The following is an 18,074-nucleotide window of genomic DNA, read 5'->3' as shown; positions in this document are numbered from 1 at the left end:
ATGGAGTACACCTGATGTAGAACACCTGATGGAGTACACCTGATGTAGAACACCTGATGGAGTACACCTGATGGAGTACACCTGATGGAGTACACCTGATGTAGAACACCTGATGGAGTACACCTGATGTAGAACACCTGATGGAGTACACCTGATGTAGAACACCTGATGGAGTACACCTGATGAAGTACACCTGATGAAGTACACCTGATGGAGTACACCTGATGTAGAACACCTGATGGAGTACACCTGATGTAGAACACCTGATGGAGTACACCTGATGTAGAACACCTGATGGAGTACACCTGATGTAGAACACCTGATGGAGTACACCTGATGTAGAACACCTGATGGAGTACACCTGATGAAGTACACCTGATGAAGTACACCTGATGGAGTACACCTGATGGAGTACACCTGATGGAGTACACCTGATGGAGTACACCTGATGGAGTACACCTGATGTAGAACACCTGATGGAGTACACCTGATGAAGTACACCTGATGAAGTACACCTGATGGAGTACACCTGATGTAGAACACCTGATGGAGTACACCTGATGAAGTACACCTGATGAAGTACATCTGATGGAGTACACCTGATGTAGTACACCTGATGGAGTACACCTGATGGAGTACACCTGATGGAGTACACCTGATGTAGTACACCTGATGTAGAACACCTGATGTAGTACACCTGATGTAGAACACCTGATGTAGAACACCTGATGGAGTACACCTGATGGAGTACACCTGATGAAGTACACCTGATGGAGTACACCTGATGAAGTACACCTGATGAAGTACACCTGATGGAGTACACCTGATGTAGTACACCTGATGTAGTACACCTGATGGAGTACACCTGATGGAGTACACCTGATGGAGTACACCTGGTGGAGTACACCTGATGGAGTACACCTGATGGAGTACACCTGATGAAGTACACCTGATGTAGTACACCTGATGGAGTACACCTGATGGAGTACACCTGATGTAGTACACCTGATGGAGTACACCTGATGGAGTACACCTGATGTAGTAGCCAGTGTAATGAAATGCTCCCTTGCAGGTTAACCGCAACAACAATAGAACAAGTAAGTAGCTAAGCGAATAAAGACAGTAATAATAATTAAATTCTCATTTTAATAATTTCACCAATTTAATCAATGGGAGGTGTTTATTAACACATCGTTACATAGCAGTGCATTTGGAAAGTATTCAGACCCCTTTCGTTACGTTACAGCCTTAAATCTCAAATCTACATACAATATCCCATAATGACAAAGCAAAAACAGGGTTTTTTAGATAATTTTTTGTTGTAAATGTACTCAAAATAAAAAAAACACTGAACAATTACATTTACATAAGTCCTCAGACCCTTTACTCAGTACTTTACTCAGTACTTTACTCAGTACTTTACTCAGTACTTTACTCAGTACTTTACTCAGTACTTTAATCAGTGTTTACCCCCCTCATCAATCTACACACAATATCCCATAATGACAAAGGAAAAACAGCTTTTTAGATATTTAATATGTATCATATTTACATAGGTACTCGGACCCTTTACTCAGTACTTTGTTGAAGCACCTTGGACAGAGATTACAGCCTTGAGTCTTCTTGGGTATGTCGCTACAAGCTTGGCACACCTGTATTTGGGGAGTTTCTCCCATTCTTCTCTGCAGATCCTCTCAAGCTCTGTCAGGTTGGATGGGGAGAGTTGCTGCACAGCTATTTTCAGTCAGGTCTCTCCAGTAATGTTTCGATCGGGTTCAAGTTCAGGCTCTGGCTGGGACACTTAGAGGACATTCAGAGACTTGTCCGGAAACCACTCCTGCGTTGGAAGGTGAACCTTCGCCCCCAGTGTGATGTCCTGAGCAATCTGGAGCAGGTTTTCATCAAGGATCTCTCTGTACTTTGCTCCGTTCATCTTTCCCTCAATCCTGCCTAGTCTCCCAGTCCCCGTCGCTGAAAAATATCCCCACAGCATGATGCTGCCACCACCATGCTTCACCGTAGGGATGGTGCCAGGTTTCATCCAGATGTGACGCTTGGCATTCAGGCCAAAGAGTTCAATATTGGTTTCATCAGACCAGAGAATCTGGTTTCTCATGGTCAGAGTGTCCTTTAGGTGCCTTTTGGCAAACCCTAAGCGGGCTGTCATGTGCCTTTTACTGAGGAGTGGCTTCTGTCTGGCCACTCTAACACAAAGGCCTGATTGGTGGAGTGCTGCAGAGATGGTGGTCCTTCTGGAAGGTTCTCCCATCTCCACAGAGGAACTCTGGAGCTCTGTCAGATCGACCATCGGGTCTTGGTCACTTCCCTGAAAAAGGCCCTCTCCCCCCCGATTTCTCAGTTTGGCCGTGCGGCCACATCTAGGAAGAGTGTTGGTGGTTCCAAACTTCTTCCATTTAAGAATGATGGAGGACACTGTGTTCTTGGGAAAAATATATGGTCTGTTTACATATATTTATATTTTAGATGCAATTTATACAGAAAATGTGTATAAAACCCATATTAAGTGCTTTTATAAATAGCGAATGGCACTACTGCCATTCAATCCAATTAAACTGGTTCGGATTTCTCCCTGACCAATATGGCTGCCATTTTCAAACCCATTCTGGAACTTTGAAGGTTTATGACATTTCCCCTCTTGTAATTTAATAGGATCTCTATGTATGCAATGCTCTCATTTCCAGGTCACTGTTCCGTTACATTTTTTTGGGAGGTTGTCATGGTAACGTCAGGTTAACGTGCAAACAAGAAAACACTAGAGCAAAATGAGTTCAGAGGTTGTATATGAAGGATCTGGTTTGTTTCAGGACTGAGATCCACATATGAAGGTGGTATAAATTGGTAGCCAAAAGATCAGATTCCATGTGTTTTCCTGCCTTTCACACATTAAGGGACAAGATCTGAATTGGACTGCCTGTGTAAACGCAGCCATATAGAGTCAAAGGCCAACTGAGATTTCAGAGTCTTCAGACACAGATAACCCGCTACAACCATTCTAAACAGAACAGTACAGCATCAACTGTCCGTCTGTCTGTCTGTGTTTCCTCTCGTAGATTTGCTCTTGCCTAAAACGGCAATAATAAAACACACGATCGATCAGTTAATCTGAAGTCCACAAACGATTACAACTCAAATCTTGTTGAGGTCTTGTGCAGCAGAGACAGGAGTATTCGCCACAGCACTCGGAATCAACGAACACTTAAGATGTCGAAGAAAGACCGTAACGTCGGACAGAGGGGGGAGAGACCGTAACGTCGGGGAGAGCCCGTAACGTCAGACAGAGGGGGGAGAGACCGTAACGTCGGGGAGAGACCGTAACGTCAGACAGAGGGGGGGATGAGACCGTTTCCTTTGTTTCCTTCCCCCTCTGTCTGACATTATGGTCTCTCCCCCGTCAGTGTTTCTTCTGCTGTGTTTCTGCTGCTTCGTTTGAGAGAGAGAGAGAGAGAGAGAGAGACAGAGAGAGAGACAGAGACAGAGAGAGAGACAGAGAGAGAGACAGAGAGAGAGACAGAGAGAGAGACAGAGAGAGAGAGAGAGAGAGAGAGAGAGAGAGAGAGAGAGAGGGTGAGAGAAAGAGAGAGAGAGAGAGAGAGAGGGTGAGATAGAGAGAGAGAGAGACGGTGAGAGAGAGAGAGAGAGAGAGAGAGAGAGAGAGAGAGACGGTGAGAGAGTGAGAGAGAGAGAGACAGAGAGAGACAGAGAGAGAGAGACGGTGAGAGAGTGAGAGAGAGAGAGAGAGAGAGAGACGGTGAGAGAGTGAGAGAAGGCAGGAAGGAAGGAGGGTTGATTGTCCATTTCCGTCTCTTCTCACCACTTTAGTAAAACTCCAGATCCTCCAGTCACGTAACAAACATCAGTTTCAATGATTACAAGAAAATGTGCCTCTTTTCAACGAACAAACCGCATTGGTTTGGCTGCAGGGCAGTGGCAGACCTACAGATCATTTACACTGGCTAGATGAGCCAGCCGTTCATGACGGTGTACAGCCACAGAAGGGGTAGATACGCACACAGGCACACACACGTTTAGCCTTTGTTAATGATGACACACTACTACAGAAGATTTAGAAACACACACACAGACAAAGACAGACAGACAGACACACACAGAGACACAGAGGGAGGGAGAGAGAGACAGAGAGAGAGAGTCAGAGAGAGAGAGAGAGAGAGACAGAGAGACAGAGACAGACAGACAGAGACAGACACAGAGAGACAGACACAGAGAGACAGACACAGAGAGACAGACACAGAGAGACAGACACAGAGAGACAGACAGAGACAGACAGACAGACAGACAGAGAGAGAGAGAGAGAGAGAGCGAGAGAGAGAGAGAGCGAGAGAGAGCAAGAGAGACAGAGAGAGACACAGAGAGACACAGAGAGAGAGACAGACAGAGAGAGAGAGAAAAGAGAGAGAGGGTTTAATCTCAGTCACACTTAGCACTTCAAACCACTTACTAGATATCTCTACCCCCGAGGCAACAGCAAACATCAGGGTTGTCACGTCTGCTTTCCTAATTAAAACCTTGATAGAACGTATGGTTCTGTTCCAAATGGCACCCTATTCCCCATGTAGTGCACTACTTTAGACCAGGGCCCATTGGGCTCCATTTGAGAAGCAGCCTCTGTCGCACCACAGAACAGATGGGATTAAATCATCTTTAAATATGGTCTCTTAATGTAATCTCTCTTGGTAAGAATCCAAATCTCCCTGTTCTGGTAAAAATGCTAGCTATACACAACAGCCGTGCTAGCTACGGGCAACGGCCATACTAGCTGCTAGCTATACACAACAGCCGTGCTAGCTACGGGCAACGGCCATACTAGCTGCTAGCTATACACAACAGCCGTGCTAGCTACGGGCAATGGCCATACTAGCTGCTAGCTATACACAACAGCCATGCTAGCTACGGGCAACGGCCATACTAGCTGCTAGCTATACACAACAGCCGTGCTAGCTATGGGCAACGGCCATACTAGCTGCTAGCTATACACAACAGCCGTGCTAGCTACGGGCAACGGCCATACTAGCTGCTAGCTATACACAACAGCCATGCTAGCTACGGGCAACGGCCATACTAGCTGCTAGCTATACACAACAGCCGTGCTAGCTACGGGCAACGGCCATACTAGCTGCTAGCTATACACAACAGCCGTGCTAGCTACGGGCAATGGCCATACTAGCTGCTAGCTATACACAACAGCCATGCTAGCTACGGGCAACGGCCATACTAGCTGCTAGCTATACACAACAGCCGTGCTAGCTACGGGCAACGGCCATACTAGCTGCTAGCTATACACAACAGCCGTGCTAGCTACGGGCAACGGCCATACTAGCTGCTAGCTATACACAACAGCCGTGCTAGCTACGGGCAACGGCCATACTAGCTGCTAGCTATACACAACAGCCGTGCTAGCTACGGGCAACGGCCATACTAGCTGCTAGCTATACACAACAGCCGTGCTAGCTACGGGCAACGGCCATACTAGCTGCTAGCTATACACAACAGCCGTGCTAGCTACGGGCAACGGCCATACTAGCTGCTAGCTATACACAACAGCCGTGCTAGCTATAGACAACTGAAATAATTGAACACTATGAAAAACCTTGGTCAAGAAGAGCTTAAGACAATATAAGAAGGGAAAATATTAGATTTTTTACCATTAAAGTATCAAACGCGTAGAAACTGGGTCCTCCAATTGATTCACAACTACAGTGAACAGTGGAATATCTGAGACAGAATGAACACTGGTCTGAGAGGCAACAGCTCAGAGACATGGAGAGGAACACATCAGCTTCAACCAACTGCTTCAAGTGCTGCTTTCGTGTGTGTGTGTGTGTGTGTGTGTGTGTGTGTGTGTGTGTGTGTAAGGCGTGTGTGTGTGTGTGTGTGTGTGTGTGTGTGTGTGTAAGGCGTGTGTGTGTGTGTGTGTGTGTGTGTGTGTGTGTGTAAGGCGTGTGTGCGCGCGTGTGTGCGTGTGTGTGTGTGTGTAAGGCGTGTGTGTGTGTAAGGTGTGTGTGTTTAACTATACTTGTGGGGACCAGAAATCCCCACAAGAATAGTAAACGAAAACAAAAATGTGACATTTTTGTTAATCCTCACACGGTCAAATGCTATTTCTAATGGATTTAGGGTTAAGGGAGAGTAGAGCTAGGTTTAGGGGTTAATGACTTAGGGGAAAATAGAACTTTGAATGGCTATAAATGTGTGTCCCTTACAAGGTTACTTAAACAAGACCGTGTGCGAGCATAGACCAGTGCTGCTGATAATGTTACGGCCATACAGCACTTCACCAAACCCCAGGTGGAATCAATGAGAATGGATTGGCGTAAGGGCCATATGGGTCGCTAGCAGAGTGGGGAGGGGGAAGTCTAGTCTTTCGGGGGAAGTCTAGTCTTTCGGGGGAAGTCTAGTCTTTCGGGGGAAGTCTAGTCTTTCGGGGGAAGTCTAGTCTTTCGGGGGAAGTCTAGTCTTTCGGGGGAAGTCTAGTCTTTTGGGGGAAGTCTAGTCTTTTGGGGGAAGTCCCCAGTGTTTGCTGGTAAAAAAAAAAATGTTAAAAGCCTTTTAAATGGATAAATTACTAAAATGTTAAATGTAATAGATATATATATATATATATATATATCAATTAATTCTGTATGTAAAAGGAACGTGACCCACTCATATAAAACTGTCCCTGGCAAAACAAAACTTCTGCTACGCTTAAATGCTTCAACGTTTATGTACGTGAGTCTACATTTCCTTCAGTGATAGGATAGTGATATGCCCAGCTGTCTGACGAGCCAACAAGCAGTCTCTGGCCTGCGAGACGCAGCAACAGACACCTCTCAGCTGAGGAGACTAGAGCTGCCTGCACAACAGCTTCAGGCAACAGATTTATTACAAATTGATCCATTAGATAGCACTGCTGTGTTTCACCCTCTCTCTGTTCGCTCTCCCTTGAACCCCCCCCCCTCCCTCCTCTCTCTCTCTGCCAGCCTCTCCCTTGAACCCCCCCCCCCCCTCCCTCCTCTCTCTCTCTCTCTGCCAGCCTCTCCCTGATGGTAGTGTGTTTTAAACTGTAAGTAGTTCAGTGGGAAATATCCACCCACTACACAGAGCGGATGTACTCTCCAGACAGACACTCAAGAAGAGAAGGGTACAGATGGCACCCTACAACTAGAGAAGAGGAGGGTACAGATGGCACCCTACAACTAGAGGAGGGGAGGGTACAGATGGCACCCTACAACTAGAGGAGGGTACAGATGGCACCCTACAACTAGAGAAGGGTACAGATGGCACCCTACAACTAGAGAAGGGTACAGATGGCACCCTACAGCTAGAGAAGGGTACAGATGGCACCCTACAGCTAGAGAAGGGTACAGATGGCACCCTACAGCTAGAGAAGGGTACAGAAGGCACCCTACAACTAGAGAAGGGTACAGATGGCACCCTACAACTAGAGAAGGGTACAGATGGCACCCTACAGCTAGAGAAGGGTACAGAAGGCACCCTACAACTAGAGAAGGGTACAGATGGCACCCTACAACTAGAGAAGGGTACATATGGCACCCTACAACTACAGGAGGGTACAGATGGCACCCTACAACTAGAGGAGGGTACAGATGGCACCCTACAACTAGAGAAGGGTACAGATGGCACCCTACAACTAGAGAAGGGTACAGATGGCACCCTACAGCTAGAGAAGGGTACAGATGGCACCCTACAGCTAGAGAAGGGTACAGAAGGCACCCTACAACTAGAGAAGGGTACAGATGGCACCCTACAGCTAGAGAAGGGTACAGATGGCACCCTACAGCTAGAGAAGGGTACAGAAGGCACCCTACAACTAGAGAAGGGTACAGATGGCACCCTACAACTAGAGAAGGGTACAGATGGCACCCTACAACTAGAGAAGGGTACAGATGGCACCCTACAACTAGAGAAGGGTACAGATGGCACCCTACAACTAGAGAAGGGTACAGATGGCACCCTACAACTAGAGGAGGGTACAGATGGCACCCTACAACTAGAGAAGGGTACAGATGGCACCCTACAACTAGAGAAGGGTACAGATGGCACCCTACAGCTAGAGAAGGGTACAGAAGGCACCCTACAACTACAGGAGGGTACACCCCTCCTTCATACACCCCTCCTTCATATGGATCCTCCCCCCCTCCTTCATATGGATCCTCCCCCCCTCCTTCATATGGATCCTCCCCCCCTCCTTCATATGGATCCTCCCCCCCTCCTTCATATGGATCCTTCCCCCCATCCTTCATATGGATCCTCCCCCCCTCCTTCATATGGATCCCCCCCTTCATATGGATCCCCCCCTTCATATGGATCCCCCCCTTCATATGGATCCTCCCCCCTCCTTCATATGGATCCCCCCCTTCATATGGATCCCCCCTTCATATGGATCCCCCCCTTCATATGGATCATCCCCCCCTTCATATGGATCCCCCCCTTCATATGGATCCCCCCCTTCATATGGATCCTCCCCCCTCCTTCATATGGATCCTCCCCCACCCCTTCATATGGATCCTCCCCCTCCTTTATATGGATCCTCCCCCCTCCTTTATATGGATCCTCCCCCCTCCTTCATATGGATCCTCCCCCTCCTCCTTCATATGGATCCTCCCCCCCTCCTTCATATGGATCTTCTCCCCCTCCTTCATATGGATCTTCCCCCCTCCTTCATATGGATCCTCCCCCCTCCTTCATATGGATCCTCCCCCCCTCCTTCATATGGATCCTCCCCCCTCCTTCATATGGATCCTCCCCCCTCCTTCATATGGATCCTCCCCCCCTCCTTCATATGGATCCTCCCCCCTCCTTCATATGGATCCTCCCCCCCTCCTTCATATGGATCCTCCTCCCCTCCTTCATATGGATCCCCCCCTCCTTCATATGGATCCTCCCCCCTCCTTCATATGGATCCTCCCCCCCTCCTTCATATGGATCCTCCCCCCTCCTTCATATGGATCCTCCCCCCCTCCTTCATATGGATCCTCCCCCCTCCTTCATATGGATCCTCCCCCCTCCTTCATATGGATCCTCCCCCCTCCTTCATATGGATCCCCCCCCCTCCTTCATATGGATCCTCCCCCCCTCCTTCATATGGATCCTCCCCCCCTCCTTCATATGGATCCTCCCCCCCTCCTTCATATGGATCCTCCCCCCCTCCTTCATATGGATCCTCCCCCCCTCCTTCATATGGATCCTCCCCCCTCCTTCATATGGATCCCCCCCTTCCTATGGATCCTCCCCCCCTTTCATACGGACCCCCCTCCTCTATAAAACTGATCAATTTAGTCCACAGAATAATTCAACTGATCACAGACACAAACACAGCCTAGAAACGTCTTTCCTAATAATTGCTGATTAAATATGAATCATTATTTACCTTTGATCTGGTGTCAAGAGATCGGAGCTTACACTTTGCTACCATTTTGTGTCTGTCAACAACATGGTGTCCAGATGTATTGGAGGTCCCATTACCAGAGAGGGGAAAGCAATAAGGTATCCTGTGTATCAGTGTTAGTATTAGTGTGTGTGTGCTCGCTCTGTGTGCATGTGTGTGTGTCTATGTGTCTGTGTGTGTGTCTGTGTCTGTGTGCATGTGTATCTGTGTGTGTGTGTGTGTATCTGTGTGTGTGTGTGTGTGTGTGTATCTGTGTGTGTGTGTGTGTGTGTGTATCTGTGTGTGTGTGTGTGTGTGTGTATCTGTGTGTGTGTGTGTGTGTGTGTGTGTGTGTGTGTGTGTGTGTATCTGTGTGTGTGTCTGTGTGTGTGTGTATCTGTGTGTGTGTGTATCTGTGTGTGTGTGTATCTGTGTGTGTGTGTGTATCTGTGTGTGTGTGTATCTGTGTGTGTGTGTTTATCTGTGTGTATGTGTGTGTGTGTGTGTCTGTGTGTCTGTGTGTCTGTGTGTGTGTCAATAACGACTGCACCTTACCTCCATTATTCACAGCTGTGAGTCCCAAATGACACCCTATTCCCTATGTAGTGCACTACATTTGATTAGGGCCCATAGGACTCTGGTCAAAGGTAGTGCACTACATAGGGAATAGTGTCCCATTTGTGTCCCTCAGTTCAAAGACAAACACTTCATCTCCTAATGAAAGGGGAGTCAAAGGCTTGACGGAGCGCTGTTTAACAGAACTCAGAGTCTGCTTCTGGAAGTGCCACTAGTAGCAGCAGGGAGCGACAATGTTCTCTAGTTAAATAGTTCACTCAGATCCTACTGTGTTGTCCTGTCTTCCCTCTCCTCCTAGTGTCCCATGAAAACACTACAGGGGGGCATCCTTCTAGTGTCCCGGACTACACTACAGGGGGGTGGGGGGGGTGGGGGGGGGGCATCCTTCTAGTGTCCCAGACTACACTACAGGGGGGGGGGCATCCTTCTAGTGTCCCAGACTACACTACAGGGGGGGGGGGGGGGGGGCATCCTTCTAGTGTCCCAGACTACACTACAGGGGGGGAGGGGCATCCTTCTAGTGTCCCAGACTACACTACAGGGGGGGAGGGGCATCCTTCTAGTGTCCCAGACTACACTACAGGGGGGGGGGGGGGGCATCCTTCTAGTGTCCCAGACTACACTACAGGGGGGGGGGGGGGGCATCCTTCTAGTGTCCCAGACTACACTACAGGGGGGGAGGGGCATCCTTCTAGAGTCCCAGACTACACTACAGGGGGGGAGGGGCATCCTTCTAGTGTCCCAGACTACACTACAGGGGGGGTCATCCTTCTACTGTCTTCTTGTTGGTGCAACAGAACTATTCACAGTTGAGCTCGCTCAGTTTAGCAAATTTTGTATACGTTTTTTTTGTCAAGGGAGGCCAGATGGTCGCTGGCTTCGCTTGCCTTCAATGCTATGGGCGGCAACAATGTCTCGTTTGGACCAGACAGCATCAGATAGATGGCCTACAGGTAGAGAGACCCAAATCAATACACTTGAAAATGACTCAAACCAAATCAAATCAATCAAAACGGTGTGTAATTAGGAGGTCGACCGATTAATCAGGGCCGATTTCAAGTTTTCAGAACAAATCGGTAATGGGCCTTCTTGGACGTCGATTATGGAAGATTACATTGCAATCCACGAGGAGACTGAGTGGCAGGCTGACCACCTGTTACTCCACGAGGAGACTGAGTGGCAGGCTGACCACCTGTTACGCGCTGACCACCTGTTACTCCACGAGGAGACTGAGTGGCAGGCTGACTACCTGTTACTCCACGAGGAGACTGAGTGGCAGGCTGACTACCTGTTACTCCACGAGGAGACTGAGTGGCAGGCTGACTACCTGTTACTCCACGAGGAGACTGAGTGGCAGGCTGACTACCTGTTACTCCACGAGGAGACTGAGTGGCAGGCTGACCACCTGTTACTCCACGAGGAGACTGAGTGGCAGGCTGACCACCTGTTACGCGCTGACCACCTGTTACTCCACGAGGAGACTGAGTGGCAGGCTGACCACCTGTTACGCGCTGACCACCTGTTACGCGCTGACCACCTGTTACGCGCTGACCACCTGTTACGCGCTGACCACCTGTTACGCGCTGACCACCTGTTACGCGCTGACCACCTGTTACGCGCTGACCACCTGTTACGCGCTGACCACCTGAGCGCAGCGTCAAAAGGACTTTGGGGCAGTAAGGAGCCAATGAAAGTATCTAGCTAGCATTAAACTTCTTAGAAAAAAAAACAATCGATCTTCACATAATCACTAGTTAACGACACACGGTTGACGATATTACTAGGTTAACTAGCTTGTCCTGCGTTGCATATAATCGATGCGGTGCCTGTTAATTTATCATCGAATCTCAGCCTACTTCAACTTCGCCAAACGGGTGATTTAACAAAAGCACATTCGCGAAAAAAGCATTATCGTTTCACAGATGTACCTAACCATAAACATCAATGCCTTTCTTAAAATCAATACACAGAAGAATATATTTTTAAACCTGAATATTTAGTGAAAAGAAATTCATGTTAGCATATTTATTTGAGACTAAATAGATTTTATTTATGTATTATATTAAGTTAAAATAAAAGTGTTCATTCAGAATTGTTGTAATTGTCATTATTAAAAAATATATATATATATATAAAAAGGTAGATTATTTGGTATCGGCTTTTTTTGGTCTTCCAATAAATCGGTATCAGTATTGAAAAATCCTAAAATTGGTCGAACTCTAGTAGAAATGATGGCGGATCTAAATTAATACAGTTTCTTGACCGTGTCAAACTCACTAATAATAAATCACCTAAATTAAATATTAAAACTGTCAGAGAATATCTAAAATCCCCCAAAACGAGAGACAGTCTTCTTTCTTTTGTACATTTTGACGGCGAGGACTTTTTCAGTGCGATCCCAGGACCTCGCTGAAGACCAAGAACGCCCCCCCCCCCCACCCCCACCCCCGACGTAAAATGAGTTTGACACCCCTGGCATGAATTGACAATTAGACATGAAGCCTTTCAGATATTGATGGACTAGCCTACATTTGGTAGGACTGATCTGTATCACTACAAAACAAGCCAGGAAAACCCTTGGGAAAAGGTCAGAGAAGAAGACGGCCTTTAGTGAGCTTTCTGGGAGAAAACAGATTCCAGCGTGTTTTGCGCAAAAATATGTTCCTGTCCACATGGGTAGAAGGGTGCTGATTGGATAGCCACAGACGGTTGTGGATGAATGTAAAACAACCGGCTTAACCGTTTACACAACAGCTGGCTGAAGACGGGACAGCCTAGGCTTTCATGCGTCTTGTTTCTGCGATAACATGGATGAAATGATGAAACTGACGTCGCCCCATTCTGAAACTAGCAAGGCGTTGCAGCGAACAATTAATGAGAATGAGCTTGAAACCGCTAACCTCTGGCAATTTGACAGGTACACTCACGATGGCTGCCTGGTATTGTGATGCAATCATTTCCATGGTAATGTAGAATGTTCATTTAAATGATGGTAAATTAGGTGGCTCATGCAATGGAATGAACGAAATATAAACTCAACATGTAAATCTGGGTCCCATGTTTCATGAGCTGAAATAAAAAACAGCCCAGGAAAAACGTATTTCTCTCAAATGTTGTGGACAAATTTGTTTACATCACTGTTAGTGAGCATTTTTTCATTGCCAAGATAAACCATCCACTTGACAGTTGTGGCATATCAAGAAGCGAATTAAACAGCATGATCATTACACAGGTACACCTTGTGCTGGGGACAATAAAAGGCCACAGATGTCTACAGAAAGAAAGAAAGAAAGGAGTTTGTGTGTGTCTCATTCCTGCCAGTAAGCCAGGCCTGTCACTCAGCCCAATATCTTAAAACAACACATGAGAACCACTGCAACAGCCAATTTCTCTGGTTGTTGGCATGACCAGAAAAAAAATATATATATATATTTTGAGGAGAACAATGACAGACAAACAGAGACAGACAAAGACAGACGGCGAGAGAGCGAGAAGCCTGCTTGTCTTGTGAGAGAGTACCATGTGCTGCCTGCCTATCAGTATGGGATGACAGATACATCTTGTAATAAATATTCAGCACTTGAACAGCCCCATCAAGAGCTCTTTGAGGGAACACTGTAAATTAATGCTCTGGACAAAGGAACGTTGTACTACAAGGTAACAATGTAACCAGGCAGATAGAGAGAGAGAGACAGAGAGAGAGAGACAGAGAGAGAGAGACAGAGAGAGAGAGACAGAGAGAGAGAGACAGAGACAGAGAGACAGAGAGACACAGAGACACAGAGACACAGAGACACAGAGACACAGAGACACAGAGACACAGAGACACAGAGACAGAGACAGAGACAGAGACAGAGACAGAGACAGAGACAGAGACAGAGACAGACAGACAGACAGACAGACAGACAGACAGACAGACAGACAGACAGACAGAGAGAGAGAGAGAGAGAGAAAAAAAAAATGTTTTCTCCAAAACACTCAACGTTTGAGGAACTAAAAAAAACAAAGCAAGATGACTCATGCTACCCAACCATATCAAGTGCAGTCTTATGGTGTGTAGAGGATTTCACAAAGAATAACATTGCAACGGTAATAAATAAACCATCTAAAAGAAGCCTAGTACTGGAATGTTTAAACAGTCAATCCTGTGCTGAATTACCCTGTGTCATCTAAGAGGCTAACAGAATCACTTCATACATACCAAGACTCCATTTCAATGGAGAAATAACCCACTTTTTTTATTTTTAAATCAAATGTAGCCTATTTATGAAGGTTTTTTGAAAAAAACAATAATAATAAATTACACCAGTTGTCACAAAGTGCTTTCACCGTACAGGGATTCTTCAAATCCCTAACAAGAAAATAAAAAACAATAAGAACCTAGCAGAGAGAAGAAGAAAAAAAAATGTCTCCTTCAATTTCAAAACATATGTTCATAGATGGTGGATAATATGTTACCTCTCTCACCGCAACTCTCTGACTCACTTGACTTCCACCGAGACTAACCATAATGCTGCATTATCTTACGGACAATGCTGAGGAGGGGAAGATGTTTCTGAAGAGAGATCTAGGTGAAGAACAACACCACACACGCAGCAAAGAAACAGCACGCTGCCTGACTGCATACGAACCCACACCCCCCCCCCCCCCCTCCCCCATCCTGCCTATTGACAAATCAACTAACAAAGACTTGCCACAGCAGCACAGTGAATAATTAGGTGTACACTGTGAATAAATAGGCCTACCCGGGTAATGAAATAGGCCTACCCGGGTAATGAAATAGGCCCACCCAGGGAATGAAATAGGCCCACCCAGGGAATGAAATAGGACCACCCAGGGAATAAAATAGGCCCACCTAGGGAATAAAATAGGCCCACCCAGGGAATAAAATAGGCCCACCCAGGGAATAAAATAGGCCCACCCAGGGAATAAAATAGGCCCACCCAGGGAATAAAATAGGCCCACCCAGGGAATGAAATAGGCCCACCCAGGGTAATGAAATAGGCCCACCCAGGGAATAAAATAGGCCCACCCAGGGAATAAAATAGGCCCACCCAGGGAATAAAATAGGCCCACCCAGGGAATAAAATAGGCCCACCCAGTGAATAAAATAGGCCCACCCAGGGAATAAAATAGGCCCACCCAGGGAATAAAATAGGCCCACCCAGTGAATAAAATAGGCCCACCATGGGAATAAAATAGGCCCACCATGGGAATAAAATAGGCCCACCCAGGGAATAAAATAGGCCCACCCAGGGAATAAAATAGGCCCACCCAGTGAATAAAATAGGCCCACCCAGGGAATAAAATAGGCCCACCCAGGGAATAAAATAGGCCCACCCAGTGAATAAAATAGGCCCACCATGGGAATAAAATAGGCCCACCATGGGAATAAGGCACTCCCAAGGGATCCCCAGTCAGACAAACACTTCATAGGCAAAGGCTTCCAGATGTATGCCAACACCATCATTCCCTGCTCTCCAAGCTGCCATTCCCGCTCAAATCAATCCTTGAACAATTACAAATGACCTTCTTGGGTGAATGTGAAGTGTTCTTCTCTCCAGACGTTCATCAGATTACTCCTATTCAGTCAGCAGACATCTAGGCTAACCAAACAAAATGCCTTGTGCAACAGTAGACAGACATTTACAGGACCCTTGCATGCCTATTTAACAGTGTGTGTGTGTGTGTGTGTGTGTGTGTGTGTGTGTGTGTGTGTGTGTGTGACTGAACAGAATGGTCCCAGACAGTACACTTCAATCAATGTTTATGGTGAAAACACCACCACTCTTATTCCAACTGAGAAGCTGTGTTTTACACAGAGAGCACCGAGAGACCAAACTAAAATGATTGATCTACTGTCCTCCTGACAGTACAGTAAAGAGCCAAACATGGGGTGGAAGAATTCATGGTGCTTTTATATCAACTTGTAAGAAAGAACATGTATAATTTGATCACAGTTACAGTTCCTTATGTTGAGAACACGTCCAGTACACAGCAATCACTTTTCACATCAAATTTGCCAACTGCTTGTTGTGGCAACATTCAGAGGACAAAAAAAAAAAGCATAACGCATTGAAATAGAACAGCACTCATTGTTTGCTTTGGGGGGGAACACAAACAACTAGCTAGAGATTGAAAGGTACCAAGCAGGCAACTCTTACCCTAAAATGAACGGTGTTTTTTTAAATGATGACCCTAAATCTGAATTTACAGAAATCACAGATTTCGCAAACAGTTTGCTAGTAAACGAGTCTTGTCTAGAAGCTGCAACATCTCCTTGACAGTTCTGTCATTGTTACCTAGCTAGCTAATTAGCTTAGCTATGCTAACTGCTTATCTAAAAACAACAATCGTCTAGTCAAATCAACCTTTCAAATGTAGCAATCTGCTTCGAATAACTAACATTATCGTGCTTGCTAAAGTTACTTCTTACTATTATTTTTCTGGGTAGCTGGCTAGCTAGCTATGTTAGATAGCATAGCTAGTTGGCTTGCTAGCTAACTATTGGTAGGTGCAATGTATCTGGTTAGCTAGTTACCTAGCTAGCTAACACTTGCTAACGTTAGCCTGTCTCTGGTTGAGTTGATTTAGCAACGTTAGCTTGCTACAGCTGACAAGCTTAGAGATAATATATGATGGGTGAGATGGCTAATTGCCACTGTTATAATACCATAGGATCATCCAGATGATCTCAAAGACAAAAAAAGGCAAATAACTGTCAACAAATGCTAAGGCTTTGATTGCTAGCAAGCTAGTTAGCTGCTATTAGCTAACATTAGCTTTGTGACATTTAGTTGACATCATCACCACACACCAAAGACCCAATGACCCATCATGATAATTCGTGATACAACTAAAGAATAGCTAACTAGCTACATAAGCTAGCAAGATAACATTACTTGTTTGATTTGCCATCACCCCCCCCCCCTTTTTATTCGTGAACATCAAAGCAGGAGTATAACTTAATAAGACAGCAACAGCTATTGCAACACTTACCTTGGAGGGCTTGTTTTACACCATCTGTGATTTGTTTGAGATTTGACTGCAACAACAACAAACAATAGCTCAGACAGCTAGCTAGCCAGCCAAGCGCTGCTACACAGGGGAGTAGCTAGCCTAGCTAGGCAGCCACAAGCCACTGGGGTGGGGGGTGGGGGAACTAATAATAAAAACGCAACTGACCGCGTTTGATAATACTGTCATAAAATGATGGAGTATGGAGTAAAGAGGGACTAATCGGTGTCGGACTATTTTCTCTTCAGTTAGCTAAAGAGACATAGCGTGGGGAGAAGCAACACCAAGCATAACACCCCCACTTCTTCATATTTGGATGTGGTGATTGGGCATTCCATCTACTGGTGAATTAGCGCCATCTACTGTAAAACTGAGAATGAGACATTCCAAGACCGTGACCACGGCTTTCATACTCTGATGTATCAGTGCCATTGATGTGTATACACCGAGTGGACAAAGCATTAGGAACACCTTTCTTATGTTGAGTTGACTCAACTTTCTTATGTTGAGTTGAAAGCGTTCCACAGGAATGCTGGCCGATGTTGACTCCATTGCTTCCCACAGTTGTGTCAAGTTGGTTGAATGTCGTTTGGATAGTGGATCACTCTTGATACACAACAGAGAAATGTTGAGCGTGAAGAACCCATCAGGGTTGCAGTTATTGACACACTTCAACCGGTACGCTTAGCACCTACTACCATACCCTGTTCCAAGGCACTTACAGTGCATTCGAAAAGTATTCAGACCCCTTGACTTTCTCCACATTTTGTTATGTTACAGCCTTATTCTAAAATGTATCAAATGTATTTTATCTCATCAATCTATACCCAATACCCCATCATGACAAAGTGTAAACATGATTTTAGAAATGTTTGCAAATTTATACAAAAAAATATAAAATATATACCTTATTTACAGTATTCAGGCCTTTTGCTATGAGACTCAAAATTGAGCTCAGGTCCATCCTATTTCCATTGATCATCCTTGAGATGTTTCTACAACGTGATTGGAGTCCACCTGTGGTAAATTCAATTGATTGGACATGATTTGGAAAGGCACACACCTGTCTATATAA

General features: G+C 46.0%; 1 protein-coding gene across 6 annotated transcripts in view; it reads right to left on the bottom strand.

Annotated features, from left to right (window-relative positions):
- LOC110491178 (arginine-glutamic acid dipeptide repeats protein) overlaps positions 1–17,326 on the bottom strand; it is a 323,796-nt gene extending 306,470 nt beyond the window's left edge. For 4 of the 6 annotated variants that reach the window (XM_036947767.2, XM_090203963.1, XM_090203965.1 and 1 more), the window contains exon 1: positions 16,982–17,326. The gene's annotated coding sequence lies outside the window, so the exon portion shown is untranslated. The remainder of the gene's footprint in view (positions 1–16,981) is intronic. The other 2 variants (XM_036947766.2, XM_090203962.1) reach the window with 1 other exon arrangement.
- Positions 17,327–18,074: the final 748 nt, after the last annotated feature.

The sequence above is a fragment of the Oncorhynchus mykiss genome, chromosome 16 (genome assembly GCF_057628025.1).
Source record: "Oncorhynchus mykiss isolate SJ-2025 chromosome 16, ASM5762802v1, whole genome shotgun sequence".
Classification (NCBI taxonomy): domain Eukaryota; kingdom Metazoa; phylum Chordata; class Actinopteri; order Salmoniformes; family Salmonidae; genus Oncorhynchus; species Oncorhynchus mykiss.
This window is presented reverse-complemented; position numbering and strand designations above follow the sequence as displayed.